We start from the raw sequence: 26,815 nt of genomic DNA, 5'->3' as shown, positions 1-26,815 counted from the left end.
CCTATGATAACTGCCAAGCACATTCATAACAAAAACAAAGTGCTCCTCAACGCTTCATTGGGTAAATTTTTCCATGGATGGACCTGGGATAATCTGCTGGACACACAACAATTCATATACGAAAAGTTCGATAAGGTATTTAAGTGCTGTGCAAACTCTTGCTTATCGAAGCGTTTTCCAGTTTTTTGAAATAATTCAGATTTTTTTCTCAGCTATTTTTTGCCTTTATTTGGGGCCTTATGAATTTTTGATTTTGGATTTTGTTTGTTCCGCTCTACCCCAACCCCCCCCCCCCCAGTTTTATGCCCCTCCCCAGTTACAAATGGTGTGTTGTTATGTTGTACAGTAAAAAAAACGCTCGGTTCGACCTTCAGCTGAAAAACCAACTTAACACTCAGTTCAGTACTCAACTCAGTTCTCTACGCAACCATAAAATATTCGAAAACTGGGATTTATTTTGTTTTCAACCCCCGGTTTATAGCCATGTTTTTACGCACCTTTCTGTGTAACAACATGAAACTGTAGTTGGGGGCATTAAAAACTCTAGGAGTCTCAAACTTAATTTGTTAGCATTTTAATTTTGGACAAAAAAGAAGGAACAGCTCACTCTTCGATTATTGATAACCTTTGTTTTCTTTACACTAGTTGTTGTTGTTTCCGATTTGATTTTTGTTGCGAAAAAGTTTATACTCTAAAAAACCATTACTTTTTGTCTGCTAACACGTTGCCGCTTATAAAATTTGATTCTCGTTGTTTTAATTTACTACAAATATTTAGTTTTTGCCATAAAATTGGGAAAAGGACTTGAACGAAAGCATGTTGACTGGTCCTCTTAATGACTGGACATTTCAGTTGCACAACCAAATCTTGATTTCTCATTATGTGCATGTATATTATGTGCCCGGCAAACTAACATAAAGCGGTTATGTTTTGCAGCTTACTTGTGCAAAATTTTTCTAGCTTTCTGATTAGTTAAATTCCAAAATATTTCGTTTTTGCTGTTGAAGGAAATTTTTTATTACTTCTCGGAAATTCAGTGAAAATGGCGAACGATGCCAGTCAGTCGAGAAATATTCAAGCAAATGTGTAGAAAACAACGCAAAAGTTAGCAATGACTATTATGATTAATTGTTTTTAATAGGTTGTGATTGCAGGAGAGTTGTAAAGTGACTTCTTCAAAATCACGTAACCTTGTTTAAAACACGCAATTTACGTTATGAAATGACAAAAAAATAAACACTGACTGTGAAAATAACAACCGCCTGCGTTTAAACTTATGGTACTGTACTAAATGTTCCGATCCCACTTGTGGGGGGAGGAATCATATACTCAAATGGGTTTTTTATCGGACAATTTTAGCTTATCGATATATTCATCGTAGAGAAATGTGCATGGTATCAATAAAAGCTCGTTTTTTATCGGACAACAGTCAGTGTTGAATTCGAGATTAAAAAGATTTTTTTGAATTTCATTTTTTTTGAGGAGTTATCGAGGTTTGAATTTTCAAGTGAACACGGGATATGTGGTTCAATTTTACCGTTTTTTTCGAATTAGCATTTTTCTATAAAAACCACAGTTCAAAATTACCTTTCACGCTATAAAATGCATCAATTTGATGTTCCTAAAGACTAAAGGCGATTAAAAAGAGTAGTTATGGTCTCAAAGGGAAATTTACTATCAAAAAGATTTCAATTTGAAAGCTGTTTTTTAATAAAATTGTTTCTTAAGTTACTAAGAGAATAGTCACTTCTCACATTGAGGTTCATTTACTGATAAACCTCACTTGCAGTCCAATGATGCCAAATGAACAGAAAATTAGCTTTCAAGGAACCGGTCGTTTTTCTTTTGGTTTTGACTCTGAGTGTTCCTAATTTCAATGAATTTCTCAATTTCTCTGAAGTTTTGTTTTGAGTTTTTTAAGTCCTATACCGTGAACACGTTGATTTAACGCGCAATAGTCTTCCAAATGAGCGGTAAGTGAGCCTGTCTAGTGCTTTGAGTGAACAGCTAATGGCTGTTTTGTCTTTAAAAATAATTTTTCAAGATTTTTTTTGCGAATTTTAAGTCAATCTCAGTAATGACAGAATCCCCGTTTTTTCTACTACAGCCAAAGTTGATCTGATTAGCTGTTTCAACTTCATTTATTGGCTTAATGACTTCGATGCGATGAGTTTTCATAATTTTTTAAGTTTTTTGATTTTTGTTCATAATTTTTCCCCTTCGAATCTTATCACATTATTCTAATTTCCATAGTCTCAATTGGCCAAAAAAGACGTCAAAAGAATCATGAGTATAGTTTACAGAGAAAAACATTTGGATTCAATGAGTTCGACACTTTCTTCTAGCACTTTTCTAATGACTTTTTGGTTTTTGCCTGTATTTGACATTGTTTTCATAGTCATAAAATTTATCTTAATGTTTTTTATTGAAGTTTGGTCAACGACAACAATATCTTACCATCTAGGCATAGCATATTGTATTTAATGACTTCCGTTGAAAGCTATCGAATTTAATGTCGTTGCTACTACGGGTTTTCTCAAAGATTTCGTTCTTTTAAAATATTTTTTTTACAATTTGTTGATATTTTGAAGTCTTATAGTTTAAAAAAGAAGCTTCATTTTGTTGAAAATAGAAACGATTGTTCTGTAAAGTTAATTTTTTAATGGCTTCGAAAATGTTTTCGTATTTTTTTTTAGAATTTGCTTTTTTCTATTCTTTATGTAGTTGTAAAATGCTCAGAGGTCTCATAAGCTTATAATTGAGGATTGAATGAAAGTTATAACTCTAAGCACTCAGTTTATAGCGAATAGTCTTAAAGTTTATAATATTATTTTTTTAAACATATTTTTTTCGGGTTTTTTCGTTATTTATATAGTTTTTTGGCATAGTTTTTGTTGTTCTTTTCGTCAACTTTTAACTTAATCTCATCAATGAGAGGTCCCATCAAACTTGGTATAGTTTTTGTTGTTCTTTTTGTCAATTTTTAACTTAAACTAATCAATGAGAGGTCCCAGTGTTGTCAATAGTTGTGTATTTATTCTCCTTTACCGCATTCGCGTTATAGCAGATCCCAATTATTATCACCTTAGGCGCTATTGAACTTATTTAATCGAGCAGTTTAATTTTAGCTCAGTTAACATTAAAAACAATTGAATTAAAAAACAATAGTCAGATAATAGCTAATGATTTCAATGGCTTCAATATTTTGTTTTCGCAGGTGGTTTCTAACCAAAGACAGGTTCTATCAGATTCGTAATGCATTTTCAGTGAGTCCATGGAGAACTATTTTGTTAAAAGCTAATGATTTTTCAGACGTTTGTAATTATTTGGTTTAAAAAATGTTGACAGCTTTTTGAATTTCGCCTCAAGGTTTTTATTTTTTACTTGTAACCTAGTCTCATTAAGTAAAATTTCAATCTGCTTTATAGTTTAAATTTTAAAAAAATTGTGCAGTTAAGGTTTTATCTGATTGCATTTTGACGTTGTTTACTAGGTGCTTTTACTTTTAGATATTGATCAGTTGTCGTAAAATTTTTAGTTCTGCTGATTCTTTTTGTTTTTTTTTCTCGTAGTCTTTTTAATGGCACATCTCTTGAGCTATATAATAAGGCGTTACGTTATGTATTTCTTACAGTTGTTTGGCTGTGAAACAATTTTTTAGAACTCAAACATCTATTTTTGGTTATTTCTTCATTTGATTGACAATTAAGTCAAAAACGTAGATCAGCTGGTCAAAAATGTAGGTCGGAACTCCATGTAAAAATTCACAATAACGAGCCTCCTTGTTTGGTTTTTATAACGTAGACTCGATAAAGAAGATTACGTGACTCAGCAGAAGTCACATCTAAATTTTTGCTGAGCATTCAGGCTTCGCAGTTCTCGATCAAAGTAGTAGTTCTCAAAGAAAACAGGCAGGGTCACGTACTTTCGATCGTAATTTTTTTCAGACAGCTTCCGAAGTAAAGTGTTCACACTTTTAACAGAATCGGCGGGTTCTATGGACAACACAGTTTATGCAGCGGTCATAGCAGAAAATCTAAAAACAAACCATCTTTCACTGTTTCAGGCAAACAAAAAACAGTTATGTCGGCTTCGTGTCGTACCTGCAATGCGACTGTCAAACAAATGCGACTCATCCCAGCAGATCAAAAGCCTTGTCAGCATAGGGTACGGGCCATTTGGAAACAACTTAGCTGAAAAATTGAAAAATTATTATCGCATATACATGATTAAATCGGCCCAACTACAAGTTCTACGCAGCCCAGACGCGACAAATTCAACTCTAGTATCAAAGCACAGACCTTTTTCTATGTTCATTACAGAAACAGGCAATTACGTTAAAGATTTCTGCACTCGGCGGTCCGCTGAAATAGCAATTTTTAAACAGCGCAAAACTGAGGAAATTAAACGATTCGTTGTAATCCATTTACGAGGAAGGGACCGAAATTGCACACTGAAAAATTTGCCACCAAAAAAATTGATCGAAAAGTTTAAAACATTCGGCATTGAACAAGAAAGTGACGTTGTTTATTTAATGAGCGACCTTGAAAAGGGAAACAGTCATTTAATGGAGGTGGAAAAATTCTTTAGTGGATATTATTTATTCCAGGCAAGCGATATAAACCTTTTCAATCATTCAGTGTTTGCCAAAACAGCGCCTTTTCTCATTTTTGTGGTTGAAAATCAACTTCAGGAAGTAGCGGACGGAGTCGTTCTAACCTACCCAGATCACAAACTCAGGAACAGAAAAAAATTGTTGGGGAGTTTAAACCCAAGTTATTGCTGATCAGGAGGGTAAATAGTACATAACAGTTTATCGCATCCCCCCACCACCAAACTTTCCATAAACTATTGTTGTTCAAAATTATATATTAGAGTTTATGTTTCCTGAAGAAATCGTATTTCTCAGTTCAATTTTTCTTGCCTTTAGTATGCCATATCCTGCCCGATTTCTTACAATCAGTGGATCTGTTCAGTTTTTGCCCCCCCTCCCGTTACATCCAGCTACACAACACGTGTCGTTTACCTTAGTATTTCGTTATATAAATCAAGGAGGCTCGGTAATGTGCGTTCGCACATAAAGTTCTGCTCCCGCTCATCCGCTTTTTTGGCATAAATGTCTACCAAATGAGGATCAGATAGAAAACCCCAAAGTAGTTTTCAAAAAATGTGTATAAACAAAGATCATCTCCAACGCAAATAACTCAGTGGAGAAAATGCCATATTAGAATGATGAGATAAGTCAATATTAAGAAAGCAAGTCAAGACGATCAACAAAATCAAACAACAATAACAACAAACACTAATTACATTCAAAACATTGTCCATTAAAAATAAACATACTAACAAGCTCAAAATTCAAAATAGCGTCGGGTAAAACTGTCACTGAACAAAAAAATTGTTTAGTTTCAGTTTTGTTTCACTTGAAAAGATATGGAACCACTTTATAGAAAGGCTCGGTAACAATTAGACAAAAAAAACACAAAATCATCAAAGATAAAAAAATAGCTTATATTTTTGAAAACAATTAATTTCACTGTAAGGAAAAACATTAGATGGCAATTGGAAACATCCAATATGTTCATGATCACATACGCTTCCACATGAGGGTATTAAGACCTGTCATTAATCAATTTTTTTATGCGGTTGCAAAAAGAACATCAAATAATAACAACAAAAAATGCGAGAAATGGCTGTCGAAGCCGTAAAGCAATATTTGGTCCCTCACAAATTTGTCCAACTGAGCCTTCCTCGAAAGCCAAAATGTAATAGAAGCCTTTTCATTAATGAGAATTTACAAAACAAGTAGACCACAAAGGAGAAAAAGTTCAATGTTTATTATTCATTTTAATTTTTTTTCCGAAAACAAATACTTTCAAATTCATGAAAGCTAACAGTTACAAAATGAAATGAAAAAAAGTTCATCTATTTGTCCAAAAGAAACATTTGTGACCGGTAATCATTCCGAATAGGTCTTAGGTCTACCAAAAGAACGTCAAACAAAGACAAAAATAAAAAATTAGCTTACTTTTCATGCGAAAAAACCCGTGTCGAAGCCAGTAAATACTTGATGAATTCTTTAAACAATAGGTTTTGTACTCTTGCACATTTACTTTACAATAATTATGTCATTTGTGACCTCTAATAAACGATACAAGGTAACAAATAGATATAAAAGAAAAACAGAATTTAAACAACTTCAAAATGAGTTTTTTCTTTATTGTTGAAAACAATTGTTTTCATAGTCCTGAAAGCCATCAGCTAGAAACTCAAATCGGAATAAAAGCTCATTTGTTCCTTATCAAAATGCCAAAAGATCTGTCATTACACCGGTAATTTCATTCCACTAAAAAGACAAAGTAAAAACAAAAGTTGAAAACATTTGCAAAAATTTCAATTAAATTCTTCGAGAAAGGGGCGTCGAAGCCGTGAAAACCTTAATCAATGCCTTTCAAGACTATTAAATGTTCAATTGTAGCCAACTTTGAACGCCCATAATGTAATTTGTGAACTGTCAGTAATGTGATAAGATGACAAAACGAAAAAAAGTGAAAAAGTGGCCAATTCTTAAAAATATAAAAAATGAAAAGAAATCTAGTAGTATCAGAGCGAGAAAAACATAACTTAAAGCGTAAAACTTCCACAAAAAGTCTAAGTCAATTGAAGGAAGGGTGAAAAGGTGTATTCTTTCTTTGCTAACACTAAGCTACAAATTGACCAAATTAAGGGAAGGTTAGTGGCAAAATTCAATAAGCCATTGTTAGTTTAAAAAGGAAACATTTTTAAAAGTCAAAACGTCCAAACTCTTTCGAGTAAATAAAATAGATACATTATTTGGAACCGTATAGGAAGCAATTTGGACCTATAAACAGTGAGCATTGATGCGAACTGTTCTGTTCTTTAATTAACATAATAGAAAGCTCGATATTTTTTTTAAAAAAGACCGACTGATTACAAACGGAATTTTTTTTTCGATTGTAACCATCCAACATTGGACCAAAGCCAGCCCTGCTATTGTTGTTTGTCTATTAGAACACTCAATTGTTTCAAAGGCTTTAGATCTAGATAATTTGTTGGTTAAAAAAATCAAAAAAAAACTGCGTATATGATAATCATAGAGTAAAGTTAGCAAAAATGGCAAAATTTGATTTTAGACTACTCTTAATGGAAGTGGAGGTAGTCTAAAATCAATACCAGCTTTCTGTGTAGTTTACAAAGACTGTGTTTGTTGTTTTTGGGATGTGTACTTCCGTCAATTTGAATAAAAATTGACTAAAAAAAGCTTATTTCGGGCAATTTTTGAAGAAAATGCTGAATTTTAAATATTTAGCCAAAATTGTTGGCCAGGAAATTTAGATTAAAATACTCAACAATAATTTTTTGTCTGTAGAAAGAACAGTACTATTGTTAACAATTTTTGACAATTGTTAGCAAAATTGACGAAAATTTAAGCGAAGTTCCGGAAAATGTTAATTAAAACAACGAAAATCACTCTATTATTCACAAAACTTCAAAGCCTCGATAACTCCCTGTAAAATACGAAATTAGGAAAAATCTTTTTATTCCATATTCTACGCTGTAGGGGCTTTTTAATGATACCACTCAAAACTCTGTGCAATGAATATCTCGCTCGGAACAAAAAAAATACCGTTTGAGTTTATAGTTCCTCCCCTCTCAAGAGGGGTCAGAATAATTATGGTATGTTAGTCATGGGAGGAAGGGGTGCAAATAAAATGCATTCATAAAGCTGACGGGGGGACAAACGGCAAAGATCAATTATTCTTTTGAACAGCAATACTTTTTGCTGTACTATACGGTACGTTCCAATCTAATTAGTGACACACAACAATACAATCTGCGAAAACTCCCTCTTATATTCTCAACGAAGACATTAAAAAATTAAGTAGCATCCGCTTCCGAGAAGGTTAATTCGGTCAATATTTGTAAGTTTAAACCAATTACTTTTGTTCTGGCATTCGAAAAATTCGTCCGAACACACACACACTTAAACACACACTTACGCACACACACATTCACACACGCAATTACACACACACACACACACACACACACACACACACACACACACACACACTTACACACTCACACACACACACAATTACAAACACACACAAGCACAACACACAACACACACACCCAACACACAACACACTCTCTCTCTCTCAAACACACTCACACACACTCACATAAACCACACACAACACAATCACACACACACACACAAAACACACAACACACTCTCTCTCTCACACACACACTCACAATTACACACAACACACAACACACACACACGCTCTCACACACACAAACACACACAACACACACTCACTCACACACACACACACACACTTACACACACACGCACACAACCACACATAAACACACACACAAGCACGCACACAACAAATCTGTCCAGAAACGTTTATCGCCATTTGCTGCGATGACTTAATTTTAACGTTTTCTAATTCATAGTTTTACGTTATTGAGTCCAATAATGAAACAAAAAAACGAAACTGTCAACTTGAAACAATAACTCGATTATCCAATGAGTGATACGACATAACACCCGACTCTGAAATCGTTTATTCTTGTAGTCCAGACTCCTCCTTTTCTATACTCATCCAGGATGAGGTCCGCAACCCAAGAGAGGTAATGAACAGACAGCATTAGGTCGCAGACAAGGGGTACGGTGCGACCCAACTCAATTGTATGAAAAAAATTTTGGTTGCACTTTTTGTCTGGCCAATACCAATTTTTCTGGTCTGTTACATGTTACCATTACTGATATTTGGATCAGTTTGGATGTCGGATGTCAACGAAACATCTCAGAAATCAGTTTTTTGACTCATTTTAAAAGCAATACGAAACTTCTGATTAGTCCGGTTTTGCTGCTAGTTGTTAAATTTAATGCTTCAATATGACTAGAATAAGGCACCAGTTATGAATCTGAAATGCTTAGAAAATCTGTAGCAAATTTTTGTACAAAAAAATTGAGAAAAGATCTCCACACCTTTCTTTCTATTATATGAAAAAAAGAGAACACTATTGGCCAATTTGGTGATGACTCAATTTTTATCAAAGTATTTTTAAGCATATTTGCTTTTCTAACAAATGTTTCTTACAAGTTCCTTCGTAGAACAAAACGCTTTAATTATCAAAGCTTTGAAAAGATCTAAACAGTTCTCGGTCAACCTTTATTCACTAGAAGTATCAGGTCAATCTTTTCTTTAGACCAAGTTACGACAAAAAGTCTAGAACGAATTTTTTTTCAGTCCTTAAAGTTCGATGTGAGTTATTCTTAAAATTATCTCAACTTCTCTAAAAGTTTTATGAAAAAAAACCGTCAGCGCGGCAATCAGCGTTTATGATAGCTATTCAACTTTCCCAGCGTTATACTATATAGAGTAATTGGAGGTCTTGCTGTCAGGTACAAATACCCAATGCCAAAATCTACAATGTGACAAAAATACCCAAAATATACCAAAATTTTGTCCTTATGTTAAAACTACCAGAACGGTATTAAAGCATAAGATTTAACCAGTGCATTTGAACGTGCCCAATTAACACAGTGAGCCTTTGTCTTACACGCGTATTTTTTTTCTTGTGATTGCGCTGAGAGAAATTCGGCCTTGCTTCAAATTATACCTTGAATTTCATCTGTCTTTAAACGATTTTAGACTTTGTTGGTAATTGCTCATTTGACTTAGTGTAATTGTTTATATCTCCTGAAATAGTAAAATTTGCATTTTTGTGACAGTGATATTAAGGTCTTTTGAGTCTATAAAGACAACAAACAAATGTTTCTCCACCTTTTGTTCCGGGGAATCAAAAGTTAAGATAACAATCAGTGCAATATATGTGTCTTTTCTATTAATTGATTGACTGTGACATGAATTGTTGTTTTATTTTTTCCGTCAATTAAATGCGCCATTATTTTTGAATGCTTAGAGTGCATTTTTCAGACTTGTTTGAGGTTTGCGTTATTCTTTTTGAAAGTTGCTTGATAAAACATCGATGAACAGAATGTCAATTTTTTTTGAAAAATCTGCACAAACTTTGTTTCAACAAAAGTGGAAAGTTTTGGAAATATTTTTCAATCCCTTAACTATCTTTATGCTTAGTTCTTTACCTTTTAACTTACTTATTTTTTTTCATGATTTTTTTGTTCGTTTTTATTGATTTCTTATTTTTGTTACTTTTTGCCTTTTTTTGACAAACTTTTTTTTCCGTCACTAAATGTATTTTGCATGCTCATCTCTTTTAAGCGATTTTCGTTTTTATTTGTTCTCATCTCATATTTTTGTTTAGGTTTTTCCGTCTTTGTTTCTGGTTCTTTTTTGTTTGTTTGAGTTTTTCTCAGTAAATGTGCTGTTAGATACCAAGTCACGGTAAATGAAAACGGTCTGTTTTGTCGAGGTGTGTAAATCTTCTTATTCCTACTGGAAAAAGATTTCTGAATCAAATGAAAAACGTGTTTTTTTAAAGGTATTCGTAGAGGTTTAGTTTAGCTCGACTTAAACACAGAATTGGCTACTTTATTGTTCCGACACCTTTTAGTGGGGAGAGGAACTATATACTCAACTGGTTTTTTTTTGTTCAGACAATTTTTTGCCGATCGATATAATCATTGGTAGAGAGTTGTAAGTGGTATCATTGGAACGCCGGTCCAGCGAAGAATATGGAATTGAAAAGTTTTTTTTTATTTTTGGTTTTTAACGGGAGTTATCGAGGAAGTTTAGTGAATAGAAGACGATATTCCGTTGTTTTTTATTGACATTTTCTGTATTTTGAACAAATTTTCGTTAAATTTGATAAAATATGCTGAAATTGTTATCGGTAGTGTTTTTAATCTGATCTTAAAAAACAGAGGAGGCTTGCTGAATTGATCGATCTGAGTTTTTTGGCTAAATCTTATGCTAAATATGCCTTTTTAGCCCACTTTCTCTGAATTTACTGGATGTAGACACCTTAAACCTTAAAAATGCAACCAAAATCCATCGTAAGCTTAAAAAGAGAGCTATCTGTGCTCCCGCTGGCTTTTAGAGTCTTCTGATATTAATTGTGCCATATTTTTGCAAATTTTATCTCGATATTTAAACGAAATCCATTTTTTATTTTTTGATTTACTGAAAAATTTTGTTTAAAACTGATCCATTTCGCAACCATTCGAACAATTGAGTGTTTTTGTAGCCACCCAGCAATATCAGGGTTGATATTGATCTCACCATAGATCGTTACGGTAAAAAAATTTTTAAACCAACGAATACGTCACCTCAATCAATGATGAAACTGGCTTTGTGGGGTTTTTAGGTGAACCAGACTATGCTTTCGGTTGTTATCTAAGGTCTGATGACTGACTTAATTTATTTGTTTTGAAAAAATGTCCGCGGATTTTTGATCTTTGCCACTATTTTCTATTATTTCTCTCAGCTTCGGGCGTAGTCTCAGTAAAAACAAATCAAACCACATTTCATGTTGGCTAATGAAAAATTTTTTGTGACGGTTATATATTTAACTAATGTATTCTTTCTGACACTACGAATTTTAATTTTTTTTATTTTTGAGCATAATTGCAGATTTTATGAGCTCATGTTGTTTCGTTATCGAGTTATCACAATATTGACTGGTCCACCTGACGGAATACATAGTTAGGAGAGTGAACAGGGTTGAAAAAGGGGTTTCCGAACGTGTTAATTGTTTTTCTTGAATAGTTTGCGCTTCTGGGCTGAGACAGTTCTCTAGCAAAATTTAATGATTTTTTAAATTTCTTTTGTTTGTCTTCCGTTTGGTTGTTGTACAACATATACCTGATAAAGATCGATCTCAATTGCTTATAACAACATCCCCAAGACGAAAAGGAAACCATTTAAATTTCTCAGTAAATAGCTATATGTTTTAATGACTTTCAAGTTAATTTTTTTTGTAAGAAAAAAAAGATTTATTTCCACTGCTTCCTTTTTGCTTTGATTATTGTCACCACTTAGCTCAATCTCACTAATCAGAACTCTCAATTACTTTTGCTAAATCAATTTTTTTTCGGTTATATGTTTTGACTGATTGCTTGGACCATTTAGTTTCATAAAAAATACTTCGAGATTTCTCTTATGTTCAATTTTTGGGTTTGTTTTTGTTATCATTTCTATGTAGTCCTTTTGTAAGAAAACCCCCATTAATATTCAGATGGAATCCAAGTGATGATTTACAGCTCTGGAAGATAACATCTGATTAACATAGTGCCTTGAAAACTGTGGTGTCGAAAATGTGTTTGTGAAGTGATATTTTGGTCTGAGTCACAGTCCTCTAGCAAAATTTAGTGATTTTTTTTTAAATTTCGTATGTTCCTTTGGTTGTTGTACAACAAATAACTGGTAAAGATAGATCTCAATTGCTTATAACAACATCCACAAGACGAAAAACAAACTATTTAAATCTTTCAGTAAATAGCTATATTTTGATGAATTTCAAGTTAATTTTTTTTTAAGAAAAAAAGATTTATTTCAACTGTTTCCTTTCTGCTTTGATTTTTGTCACCACTTAACTCAATCTCACTAATAAAAAGTCTCGATTACTTTTGTTAAATCAAATTTTATTTTGTTGGTTGGTTATATGTTTTGACTGATTGCTTGGAACATTTAGTTTCATAAAAAGAACTTCGAGATTTCTCTTATGTTCAATTTTTGGGTTTGTTTTGGTTATCATTTCTATGTAGTCCTTTTATAAGAAAACCGCCATTAATTTTCAGATGGAAACCAAGTGATGATTTACAGCTCTTGAAGATAGCATCCTATTTATATAGTGCCTTGAACACTGTGGTGTCGAAAATTTTTTTGTGAAGTTTCGGCTTCTGCCTGTATTTGTTATTTTGTAGTCTTGTGTCTTAGTCTCATTAATGATCGGCCCAATTGGGTTTCTGAGGTGTTGCATCGTAAAGGATCTCTTTTTGTTGAAATCTGATGTCTGTATTGTTGTTTCTGATGTCTGTATTGTTAAAAAATTGTTTCCAAAAACGTATTTGAGTTCTTGAGCTTCGCCATTTTTTTTTAAATTGTTTTTGTGGGATTTTCAGCTTAGTTTCTGTAAAGACAGGTCACAGCCCGTTTTTTTTCATTTTTTTTTAAATTACGATTTTAGTTTCAACCAATTGTTATTTCTGTTACTACTAAATTTCATAACATCTTCGAGATTTTTTATAAATTTGTACATTTAAAGCTTTTTTTTATTATAAGGTTAATGGTAGGTCCCATTAGTTCTAAACCATTGCGGAAATGAAAATTTTTATTGCTCTTAGTGACAGTTTGGTTTTAACGGCTTCACTGCCATTTTTACGCAAAGATTAATTTTGCCTGTATTTGTCCATCTTTTTGTAGTTGAATGACGTAAACTGGATAATGTCCGGTCTCAATTGCTTCCTACGGAGATATAAATGAAGTTTTATTGATTTCAGTTAATATCTAATGATTTCAAATAATTTTTAAATCAATTGTTTTCAAACATAGAAACGATTTTCTGAACTTCGGAGCTTTTTGCTTTTTTTGTCGACCCGTTTCCCAATCGAATTGAGAACAGCATTAGTTTTGTTTTGTTTGGTTTTTATCTGACGCGAGGTTGGTTTTGTTATGATTTTTTAAAGTATTGACATCAAGTTTTGGTCGTAATTAATGTTTGTTATTTGATTTTTCATTATGTATTTTCCAGTAGTCCTATTAACAGCAAGTTCTATTGGCCCTCTAGCGTGGCCTTATTGTATTGCACTAGTGGTCTTTTGTACGACATGAATGTTTTTGAAAATTTTCTATGTGTTCATCATTTGGTAGCCAATTTAGTCAAAAGTGTGGATGAGCGGGGTCGGAACATTATGTGCGTACGCGCATTACCGAGCCTCCTTGTTTTTTATAAAATGACGGTTTCTGATGAGCGTTTATGGAGTTTTCTTTTAAGTTTTCTCTGCACAATATGATTAATAGGCGACAGTGTCAATGAAAACAATGAAGTTGTATATTGAATTTTAAAATCAATTATTTTATTATTCCAAAATTATTGCGATCATTTGATCACTAGTCATATCCGTATTTTACACTTAGACGTATTTTTGGAAACCTTAGAACTTTTTTCAAGTACAGGTTTTACATGATCACGTCTAGTAGTAGAAATCTGATAACCTTCTCATCGATATATCAAGTTTATCAACACGGAAAATAAAAGAAAATATATAAAATACTCTTTACATATGGTTAAAGAACAATTTACTAATTTGTGTTTAATTGAAAGTCAAAAACAAATCTCTATTCATTCATTCATAAATTAATGTACTATATAAATAACAAACACATTTGCAACTGGGCGAGGCTGGGGGGGGGGCAAAACATGTTGAATAAGAAATCTCAACTAAACTAATGCCGAGACTACCTATGCATTAGTTGTAAAATAGGACTCAAAATTGCCACTCAATTTCGATCACAAAAAGGGACTCCTACCTGAAAGAGTGATGACGCAATCAGGAATATACAGGTGAGGTAATAGTACCCAATGTAAGGGTAGTGTTTGCTTGTGTTTGGGATGTTATTGGCCACAGTTAACAAGTTGATGTAGAACGAGAGCATCACTGACATGCTGAAGGTTATCTTCTCACTTGAGCTATTTGGTAACAGGAACACGAACATCGACACCAGACTTATCAGGATTGTCGGGATAACGATGATGATGACGTAGAATCTGGGCTTGCGTACAAAATCCACCTTAAAAATAAGCGAATTGGTTATTTGCACAAACTTACTCCATAGTTTGTAGAGCGAGCGAAAGCTGGTCGTGATTCTGTGAACGCGTCTTGTGAAGGGTGATGGTAATTTCTATACAAGAATAGGTTCCCTCAAAAGATCATTCAACTCTTCCCCAGTTTTTCATTCCTAGCCTTTTTTTAGTTCTTCTTTCTTACGTTTTAATTTATTACAAATTAACCATTGGAAGATATGTTTCGTCATATTGTCAAAAAGTAAATAAAATGCCACTAAAACGTAGTAAGGACTTGACATTTGTTGACTAAGACCTCGCCCCGTGTTAAACAAAGCGACAGAAAGGGAATAAAATGTTGTGAGAAATGGTCGTTTTTGTCCAATTTTTTCGTCTTTGTCCAACTGAAACCTCACAACCTACGTTTAGATTGCTTTTAACGTTTTCGTTGGTTTTAAACTTAAGAAGGTTTTGTAGATTTCGTTTTGATTTTCGTTTTTAACAATAGGAAGGTTCAAAATACTTTTTTTGTTATCACAGCACCTTTTATTGTAATTAGAACGCTTTTGTTTATTTCGAATGATAGATCTCAGGATCAACTAGAAACATCCCACTAGAAAAGGTTTGGAGGCAAAAGTCGCTCCTAATCTGTTTTGCTTGGGTGATAAAGATGTATATTATGAATGTTAATAAGATTAAAGTTAATAATAAACAGGTGAAACCACTGATTTTCATAAATTTTCTTTATTGAAAAATTATATATTAGAACATGACTATAAGGTGGTGCCAAAATAGTAAAAAAAAGAGGAAAGTTGATTGTTTTTAGAGGTAGATTCAATAAAATTGGCACTTTTCTAAAATATTGATAACAACAGATTTTAAAAATTAATAAAAAAACTTACAGAAATACAATTTTTTTAATGGTATCAATACTTATGTCATTGGTCACTATGAATTTTTATCGATATCTAACTTTGTCTAATCCGATCTTTAAGGGAAAAAATGCTTTTCTTTACATGGGGATCACAATATTGAATGATATGGTTTGTTTAGATATGGAAAGGAAAAAAGCAAAAAAACAAAAATTTTTTGAGCAAAATTAATGCTTGCAATGTAACGCCAATACTTTAACTCTGATTCTTCAATCATTACGAATCAAAAGTACATTTAGCAGTTTCTGAAGCTTTTTTGGCATTTTTTGTGCAACAGAGACCACACCACTCACTTCGCCAATGTTTTCTTCGGTTCACTTTTTATTTCACTATGAAATTGGTTAATCGTGGACATTATTGACAGACAAACCATGAATTACATTACTCATGTTTAAGTTAAAAAAATTGTCCACAATTTTGAACTTGAAGTCAACCTCAATTTTTTTGCTCAAACTTTATTATTAGTCACTCGCATCCCAATTTTAAAAAAAATAATTGCTAATTGTCTGCTTGATCCACGAATAACATTGCAAGTATATAAGTCATCGCCAAATACTTTTTTCGTTCATTCCGGTTTAAATAGCACTAAGTTTTTAGATCTTATTTATTAGATACTGCAACCTTGGACAACATTGACGCGTGGACAGATGCGGCGCAGGGTGTGGACAAGAGACAAAATCTTATCACTGTTGTTAATGCTTGCGCAGAAAGAGGCATCGTGAAAAATTTGACGGACAATTCAAAACATATAGAAAATTTGATTTAATTTCACGCACTGCCACAAACGTTCGCACACGTTTAGAACCCTAGTCTTAAAACATTCACTTGAGGAATTGCACTCTCACTAGGATTAGTGACTTGCACTCTCACTAAGATTAAAGACTTCACTAGAATTAGTGATTAACGTCGTTGATTTGATTTCACTATTTACTCATATTGACTGAAGGGATTCTTTTCTTAAAGTCCAGAAAAATGGCAACACATCCTTAATAACGCAATTCTTTCAGAGTAATGGATTGTTTGTTCAGCTATTGTCGAAAGCAAAGCTTTTTTTGAACTCAAATGAATCTGAAATATTGTCAACAATCATCATTTGTTTAGAAAATGTTTTTTGACTGCTGAAAAAGTGATTGTCAGATGGTTTTTTTAAAGATTTTTGTCCAAAGTGGTACCTCAAAGTAGATGCCGTGTTTGTCGCGCACTTGGTTGGTCACGTGATCGAATACTGGGATCCACTTTTTGTCTGGCTTTGTGCTAACCAGACTCCATTCAGGATGCTCTATCAAGTTCACACCCTCAGATATAGACTGAAATTATATCATCAACATTACAATCATATAGTGTAACTATGAAACTCATTTTAACAAAATCCCTTAAAAGCCAGATCTCTTTTTGTTACATTAAACTAGATTGGTTAATAACCCCGTGGGTGTAAATTTTTTTTTACATTTTTGTACAGACAAATGTTATGACAAAACTTCAGGTAAACTTTCCTTATTAAGTTAAAGATAAATTCTAACCAGATCCCAAAAAAAGGAAAATTATTGTAACTTACATCTGAACAAGAAATAGCCGCAATTGTTTTAAGATTACTTTACCTCACATTTCTTAATATGTATAATTATTTCTGTAGTAATGATCCATTGCAATGCTGTTTACGCGCGCCTAAAGAGCAAAGGCTGACGTTACCAGATTCCAATATTCCATGCAATTGAAGGGGGCCCAAGGCATTATTATGCCAGCATTAATGCCCGCATGAATTGGAAAAAAATAGACTCACCCATAATTATTAGAGGGGAGCTATAAAATCAAATTCAGTTGGCTCAATCAAATAAAGGGGAGTTTGAAGTTCTTTAGTTTCTAGATGTTTTCCATATGATAAAAAATCGTTAAGAGTATTTTTTTTCCTATTTAATTAGGTTATAATTTTTCTATTTAATTAGGTTATAATTAAAGGCAACGGCCATTATTTGAGTCAATCTCCTCTAATATTACGGTACGAACTGTCCATTTTGAAAATGTGAGGCCACGTGGGGCCTATTGAGTACGTGGGGCCGAACTGCGGCAACAGCCTGTCAAAAATTTTCACTTTGCGTCTGTGTTTGCCAAGGTAAAACAACAATTCCTTGACCGTGAACAAAAGTGATGAAAATCAGAATGCAACTAGTCAATCGTACTCACAGATACAATTTAAATCCTCACTAACTCAACAATTAGCCAAAAAAACTTTGCTCGGATGAATTTAAAATTTACATGTCGCCCAATACAGAGGAATAATTGTTCTTGTGAGCTGTGATATGACAGTTGAGAAAAGCTAATAGACTTTTTAATACCCAAGTACTTGTTACGATGGATGTTTCTGCAATTTATCACCAATAAGGCTTTTCTCCATCTCTGTCAAATTAATAACTTTTTTTTCAAAATTAGATACTCTATCCATTAAAACCAGTGGTGGTGTGGATAACAGTGACGTTGAGCGTGGACAACATCTCGTCGGTACTGTCTATGTTTGCTCAAAAAAAGGCATGGTGAATAAATGTGACCATTTTTTCTGACTTCGAAGTAGATGAGATCGAGTTTTGCTTACTGTCACTGTTATTCAAAGGCTATAATCTGCAACTCAAATCTTCAACGCATGTGAGTTAAAAAACTGCTAGTTCCGAGTAATTGTACTTTTTGAACAGTAATAGTCCTCTGTATATAGAAGAAACTTCCGTGCAGCTTCGAAGCTTTCTACTTTGGTATAATCTTCAAAAATGTGAATTTAAAGTTATAGCCATAACAAAAACGTTTGGTTAAATATTTACATTTTTAAAATCGCCTCGTAAATATATGAATAATTAGTTCTTTAAACTTCAGTAGAAAAAATTCCTAAAGCTTCGTACTTGTCTCTCTATTGGAACACGTTCATGCAGTTTGACCATTTCGCTGCTTAGCTTTTCCTCAAATTTATTTTTACTTTTTCCTTTTGGGATTTCAAAAGGTAAATTATTCCACTTCCTAGAAATATTTCTGATCAGTGACCTGTCACTCCATTTGGATTCGCACTTATTCTTCGGAAAAAACTGGACGGTTCTGGAGTTTTTGGTTAATTTGTACTTTCCAAAAATTCTGAATGAGGAGTATTTGGTTTCTCGACTGCTTTCATTATATTGTGTGAGGAGGTCAAAAAATTTAGGAAGTTTATTTGTCTATTAACTCTCTGAAGTGACATAGCTGACAATGATTGGAAAAAAATTGCTCTGAAATTGAGATGGGACAAAACAAGTGATTTAAAAAGACCGATTCTTGCTTTTATTGGTAGAAGATGTCTTACTAAGTAATTTGACCTAATAGCATTTGCCATTTTTGTTAACGTTTTGTTTAGCTGTATGTCAAAATTCAGATTGTTATCAATCCTAAATATCGACAACTTGTTTTTGGCTCTATGAAAATTCCATTATAATGCAATTGTTCAATTTTTGATTCACCATTTTTTGAAAAAACCGCAAATTCTGTTTTATCTCGGTTTAAAGTTAGCATATTTTGCCTGATATAACTGTCAGTATTTTTAAATACACTGTTAATTTAACATAAGAGATTTTCATCGAATTTGGAATGACAAATAATGCATGTGTCGTCTGCAAACTGTAAAACGTCCTCTCTTTTTTCATTTTTTCTTGGAAATTGTTGATATAGATTATGAAAATTTAAGATCCGAGAACTGTTCTTTGAGTAACTCTGTGATTAATTGTCACCCAGTTCGAATATTCAATGCCGTTCTTTACGCATTGTTTTCTGTTAGGCAAGAACAATTCTAGTATTGCAATTGATTCTGTACTAAACCCATATTTTGTAATTTTTTCGAGAAAAATTCTGTGAGATATTGAGTTAAAAGCTTTGACTAAATCCAAGAATATAATAACAATAGTTTCATTTTCTTCTAGCAAACTGTTCACTGATTCTGTCAACGATATAACTGTGTCATTCGAAAATTTTCTTTTCAAAAACCCAAATTGATTTCTGTCACAATTTTGTCAATATCGAGTCATGCTCTTGTAAATAGGGGATAATAAGAAGTGAACCTCTGTTATTTTAACTTTGAAGCTTTTAAAGTTATATTTTATAAACATTAGTTTGAGTGAAACTAAAATTTGAAGCTTCTAATAAAATTGTGCATAAGTCAGCTTGAATGCTACTACAATAAATGGTCAGACCCAACAATAAAACAAAGTCTGACAAATAACAATTCACAATTATCAGTTTAATTATGGTTTGTTGGATCGACTATGGAACTAAAATTGTACCGGCCGCACTAAGCAATACTAAACCGCAGCTTGTGGTGACAGATACAAGTGACTTTTTACCAGACTCTTTGAGGTGTTTGTCTTCTCTCTAATTAGACCTTGCCGGACGGAAATGACCTCTAATCAGACCTTCGTTCGATCCAATTATTATTGCGATCTTTGTGCTACCTTATTTGTCTCTGGTCCAACAATACGGGACTAAAGGAACTTACAATCAGACTTTAGTACGACCCAACTTTTTGTGAAACATTAGTGCTACCCACTTAACCCCTCTAATCAGACCTTATTTCAGACCTGAACCTGTGATTGGATCAATGTATAATACGCAATCAAGTTTCTTGAAGTTCCAATACAATGTGCTCAAAAAACTTATAGTGCTGATCTTTAGTTCTAATAAATAAGTACATCTTGCGAATGTTGGGTTTTGTACAAAAACATTACCATTGTTTGTTTTGAAACGCCTTAAATCTTGGCTTTGACTCAGCCAAAACGGTGGCATTAAAAACCTAGACCAAATCAGAACGGTCACTTATTGCTCTGTAATCAGCTTTAGTGCATTTTATGAGCACACTATATCCAGATTTTGGACTGTGATCAGATCTTCCTGTGACTCTTGTCCATACTGTTGTGCAACTTTTGTCTAAGATCCCAAGCAACTTTTGGCCAGACCAAGTCCAGCAGTTGACTCTTGATCAGACTTTTGTGAGACTTGTGATCAAACTATGTCCCGAATTTGGTCTCTGATCAGACCTTTATGCAACCATTGAGCACAATGTCGTGCGACCCTATCCACTTCAAGACCCGGTAGGTTGAAGTGGATGGGGTCGCACGATATTGTGGTCAATGGTTGCATAAAATTCTGACCAGAGACCAAATTCGACCTGTACTTTGGGTCCACCTCACCAAGTCCGACCTGTACTTAGGGTTCCACTATATCCCCTGTGTGCAACTCAAATGGTCTGATCAGAGGAAGCTTGGATATGGCACCTTAAACTGAGTGAGTGATCTTTGATTATGGCGTAAGTTTGATCTTAATATTCGTTATGGCCTTCGTCAGTAGTAACAATGACACAAAATTGACACTTTCAAGATCAAAACATGAACATATAAAGAACATAAAAACAACTAAAACTAACTTACAAAGTTTTGAACCTAGAACAGCTAAATACGTATTACGTTAATAAGTTATAAGTCATAATTCAGCATTAATGTATTTTTATTAATTTCTCGGTTTTGTAATTTCATTCCCCAGAGACGTTACTGTATTCTGATAGGTAAATTTGCTTCTCAAGAGGAATTATTTGAAAAATCTGTGGCGATAGCTTCACTGATATATGGGTCCGACCACTTAATCCATGCAAAAAATACTATGTTAAATAGACGTGATTCTATCGCTAAAATATATCACTTACATTTGGCTACATAGTTTGAGAGAAAACAAAGTAAACAAAATATACGCAGAATAACATTTTTGTCAACCGGTATACCTCCTTGAATTCTCTGAAAACATGCAATTGATCAAATGTGAAAAATGCAATTCTATCCAAGCGCAGAAATTAATTATCAGGCCACCAATTTTTGTAAAAAAAAGAAGCTGATGTGAAACCTCAACGACTCTTTGACGCTTCAGCGACATTGCAACAACATTTTATACTAAAAAAATCAATATGATCGTCCTATTTTCAGTTCCTTCCTGAACTTGATAAATAACGCTAAATAATGGTTAGCTAATCAGATCCGACGCTTTAAACTATCGATACCCTAAGATGGCAATCATAACGCCGTAGAGTTTTACTCAAATCATCACGGGCAAATTCGACCGATCTGTGTATCTCTTGTTCGTTTTTCCTATGATAATGCATCGAAAATGTAACAATATTGCAAAAAAACAGATACTTTAGTGAAAACAGGCAAATGAAGGAATTGCGCAACCCGTGTTCGCAAATGTGTTCAAATTTTAGCCGCGAAATTGAGATAGAAGTAGTGTAACCTATTTTTCGCGCGCTACGTATCACGAATCTGCTCTATTTATGTATCTATTTTTCGCACTCAGTCTGACTCGATTCCGGGCTGAATATATCTAATTTTCGCACTAAATGTATCTTTAGTCTGCAATTAAGCCTAATTTAATGCGCGTCTTTACAGATGTAAACGTGGTTTATTAATCGATAGCAATTAAGTGATCAAAATTGGTTTACAGGTTAATAAAATACCATATGGGGCTCAAATTTATTTTTTATTTTTGTTGTCGGTTGTTGGTCGTGAAATGGGATTGACATCACCCAAATCTTTCTGGAATTCTTCGGAAAATTTGACAAATTAATTAATACCTGAAAAAAAACCTCGGTAAGATAATGGAAATTAAAATTACCATCAACTGATAATCTTGATAGTCGCCCTACTATTATTCATGGTTTTTCAGGCTTTTTTGTATTCAAGCATCACTGTTTTGAAATAAAAATTCGTCGTTGGTTTCAGACGTCCGTGATTTGTTCTGAAATACGTATTACGTTAATAAGTTATAAGTCATAATTCAGCATTAATGTATTTTTATTAATTTCTCGGTTTTGTAATTTCATTCCCCAGAGACGTTACTGTATTCTGATAGGTAAATTTGCTTCTCAAGAGGAATTATTTGAAAAATCTGTGGCGATAGCTTCACTGATATATGGGTCCGACCACTTAATCCATGCAAAAAATACTATGTTAAATAGACGTGATTCTATCGCTAAAATATATCACTTACATTTGGCTACATAGTTTGAGAGAAAACAAAGTAAACAAAATATACGCAGAATAACATTTTTGTCAACCGGTATACCTCCTTGAATTCTCTGAAAACATGCAATTGATCAAATGTGAAAAATGCAATTCTATCCAAGCGCAGAAATTAATTATCAGGCCACCAATTTTTGTAAAAAAAAGAAGCTGATGTGAAACCTCAACGACTCTTTGACGCTTCAGCGACATTGCAACAACATTTTATACTAAAAAAATCAATATGATCGTCCTATTTTCAGTTCCTTCCTGAACTTGATAAATAACGCTAAATAATGGTTAGCTAATCAGATCCGACGCTTTAAACTATCGATACCCTAAGATGGCAATCATAACGCCGTAGAGTTTTACTCAAATCATCACGGGCAAATTCGACCGATCTGTGTATCTCTTGTTCGTTTTTCCTATGATAATGCATCGAAAATGTAACAATATTGCAAAAAAACAGATACTTTAGTGAAAACAGGCAAATGAAGGAATTGCGCAACCCGTGTTCGCAAATGTGTTCAAATTTTAGCCGCGAAATTGAGATAGAAGTAGTGTAACCTATTTTTCGCGCGCTACGTATCACGAATCTGCTCTATTTATGTATCTATTTTTCGCACTCAGTCTGACTCGATTCCGGGCTGAATATATCTAATTTTCGCACTAAATGTATCTTTAGTCTGCAATTAAGCCTAATTTAATGCGCGTCTTTACAGATGTAAACGTGGTTTATTAATCGATAGCAATTAAGTGATCAAAATTGGTTTACAGGTTAATAAAATACCATATGGGGCTCAAATTTATTTTTTATTTTTGTTGTCGGTTGTTGGTCGTGAAATGGGATTGACATCACCCAAATCTTTCTGGAATTCTTCGGAAAATTTGACAAATTAATTAATACCTGAAAAAAAAACCTCGGTAAGATAATGGAAATTAAAATTACCATCAACTGATAATCTTGATAGTCGCCCTACTATTATTCATGGTTTTTCAGGCTTTTTTGTATTCAAGCATCACTGTTTTGAAATAAAAATTCGTCGTTGGTTTCAGACGTCCGTGATTTGTTCTGAAAAACCCCGCCATTCCGTGAATAATTTTTACGTCTTTATACTGTTCCGCAGGTCTATTTGTTTTGACTCAACACTTTGATCTATCGATTTACAGGTTTATAGGTATCTTTTAATTTTTCGTCTCTATATACTGGTTTTTACGTCTCTCACTTTAAAAAAATCTCAAAAATAATAAACTCTGAAGCAGATTTTCAGAGACGCAATCCATCAATGGCAGTCCACAAACATTTACAGTTCAAAGTTTACAATGGCAGTTTCATTTGAAACGCAAGTATTGAAAATATAGTAAAAAACTTAAATAGTTCTTTGTTTGCCCATAAGTTGTCATTTTCTTCGGGACGTCCTAAAAATTTGGTCCTGGTGGTGTATGCTATATTAAAAAAAACTTCAAATCTCTTTTGCGTGCTCAAAAAATAAAAATTAAAATCACTGCATGCCCAAAAGTGTGCGTTTAAATGGGCTCATTTGATTAGTAGAGATAAAATTAATGCCAAAAATAGATACCCAAAATGAGCGAACTTGGGCTATAAGATTTTTCTCCTTTTTTACAATTTTAAAGTATTTTATTTTCGTAAAAATGGCGACACCAATTTTGCCAAGTATAAGATAAAAAGCTTGCCTCCTAATTTCGTTCATTTTTGGAATCTATTTTTCAAGCGATTTCGACTAAGGGAGAAGTTTTGGGGTATACCTCTGCGGCGTTATGATTAAATTAGTTCAAAAAAAACTTCTTTCGTGAATATTGAATTGATATTGGGAGAATATCATAAAAAAAGGAAAATAATTGTTGCCTCATTTAAGCGACTCTTGGTTTTTGTGGAAGTAATCAGTACCACTAAGTTTTAAAATCTCATATCTTCATTCGCACTCCGATTGGGAATTTTTTCAATCTTCAGTACTGCATCAATTAAAAACAAAAATGGCGAATCGAGGAAGAGAGAAAGAGGCACGTCAAAAGTTATCCAGTTTAATGAAAATTCAAAGTGTGAATAGATTTCTTTATCACGGGGAGACTTTGTATGGTATCCAGAATCAAATTAACAAAAAAAGTTATTGAATTGACAATTAACTTGGCTATCATGAATTTAGTCATCAACACAAGAGATTAGCAGTTTCTTTAATCGAATATCAGCAGTCCGTTTATTTTCTTCACAGCATGAAGTCAGCCTCTATTACAATTTTTTTTGTTCTCCCCACTTAGGTTAGGTACGACAGAAAACTTGTGATTGGAAGAATTAACATAGCTCGAGGGCTTTCTTTTTGATACATACTGTTGCTTTGATGTTTTTCAGTTGATGATCTTTTCAAATCGAACACTTTATTAACTGGTTGGGGTGACTTACCACCAGGTTAAGTTGTATATCCCTGTCGAAGTAGTTGAAAGACCCAATTGCAAACATGCATGTCTGTCTATCCCAAGGGAAATTCCGTGTATTCATCTCACACTGTACACGCACGCTCATCGGCTACAAAAAGGGCTCGATATTAAAATTTTTAAGGAAACTTTTCTAAAAGTGCCTTCAATTTACCTAGACACTCCTGTTCCAATGAATTGCAAATCTCGCTCTTACAATTCGGGAAAACTTAGATTTGGGTGCTTAATTAAGGGCTATATAGGGCGGGGGGACGCTAGCAGAAAAGATCCCTATACACATCACGTGACTATAAATATGGACACTGAATACCAAAGCAGTGAAAATATCAAATTTTCTTTTTCTGCACAATAGATTAAGAAAAGTCAACAGGTTTTGGCCCTCGTTCAAAATGATCTTTTTCTTGTTCAGTATGAAATTAACCATCCGAACATTTTTTGCTTATGAAAACACAGGCATATCAATACAGCACCTATGATGTACCCGAGTTGAGGCGTCAGCGGTTGTAAGCAATCATTTTGTAAGAAATCCGCTTAGCGTGTGCAAATTCAAAAAGAAAAGTTATGAAAATGTTGAGAGCTGAAGATCATTTAAAAATTTTTTGTATTTTTTTAAAAGAAAAGCTTGTACAAATTAAGGATAATGTTAGTAAAGCGTGGAGAATGTGCAAAAAGCTGATTATGCAGAAAAAATTTGCAAAAATGCTAAAAGTGTTTTAAAAAAATGTACGATGTCGGCTGAAAAGCAATTAAAAACAGCCAAAATTGTGCTTAATCTGCGAACGGTTGGCTCAGCAAAAGAAAAAGAGATTGCTGCTCCTGCACAGTCTCCGGAAAAAAAGAGTTCAAGACTGAACTGAGGTACTGAATATTATGTAAGAATTGTGCTGAACAAGCGCAAAAATATGCGAGACAAGGATTGGAAATTGAGTTAAGAAAATTTGGAAACTATGCAAGTTATAAAAATCTTATGAGGCTTGTTCCTGAATACTTTAAACTTGACAGTCACTGAAACGATATTTTATTTTCTGGAACAACCTTACGTCGTCACTTCTTAATGCGTTAACATTTATTGGATTTATTTAAAACAATTTGATGAAAATTCAGAACATTAAACGCGCAATGATGTAGGATTTAACCTCAGTTAACCATATGCTCGTTCAAAAGACCTGACAAAAGACCTCGTTCAAAAGACTTAACCTAGTTGAAAACTACAAAATGGCCTCTCATATAAAACCTGTTTTACTGAATTTATTATCTGAATTAAAAAAAACAACTCTTAGTTTTAAAAACCAAAAAACGTTGAAACCGCTAAAATTTTTCAAATAAATGTTGTCAAAGAGGTACAGAAAAGATCTTGTGAAATTTAAGAAACTTCTGCGACAATCTCGCATTAGTGCAGAATTCCGTAGTTGTTTTAAATGTTAATCAAAATTTTTGAAATGACTTTTAGCAGAGTCACATAGCCTCGCTTGGAACACGCATGTGCAAAATTTACAACAAAGCGGTAGCGGCAGATTTTAAAACATATCAGGCACCTTTTTTTTAAAAAAAATCTGGCACTACAGCTATCTAGTATTTGAGTATCTGACACTGCAGATAACTTTTCAATGCAGGCTTTTGCATTTTTGATTGCAATATATT

At 33.4% G+C, this 26,815-nt stretch overlaps 1 protein-coding gene, 1 long non-coding RNA gene and 1 pseudogene across 2 annotated transcripts in view; 1 reads left to right on the top strand and 2 right to left on the bottom strand.

Moving 5' to 3' along the window:
• On the top strand, window positions 1-4,932 carry LOC142336450 (uncharacterized). The gene is made up of 2 exons (XR_012758905.1): window positions 1-135; window positions 4,067-4,932. It is a non-coding gene; the product is annotated as an uncharacterized LOC142336450 (long non-coding RNA).
• LOC142336460 (uncharacterized) overlaps window positions 1-26,815 on the bottom strand; it is a 537,002-nt gene that overhangs the window by 202,688 nt on the left and 307,499 nt on the right. The gene's annotated exons all lie outside the window — the stretch shown is intronic.
• LOC142336738 (acetylcholine receptor subunit beta-like 2) overlaps window positions 1-26,815 on the bottom strand; it is a 46,239-nt pseudogene that overhangs the window by 891 nt on the left and 18,533 nt on the right.

Source organism: Convolutriloba macropyga, chromosome 3 (assembly GCF_964194025.1).
Source record: "Convolutriloba macropyga chromosome 3, txConMacr16.3, whole genome shotgun sequence".
NCBI classification, from domain to species: Eukaryota; Metazoa; Xenacoelomorpha; order Acoela; family Convolutidae; genus Convolutriloba; species Convolutriloba macropyga.
This window is presented reverse-complemented; position numbering and strand designations above follow the sequence as displayed.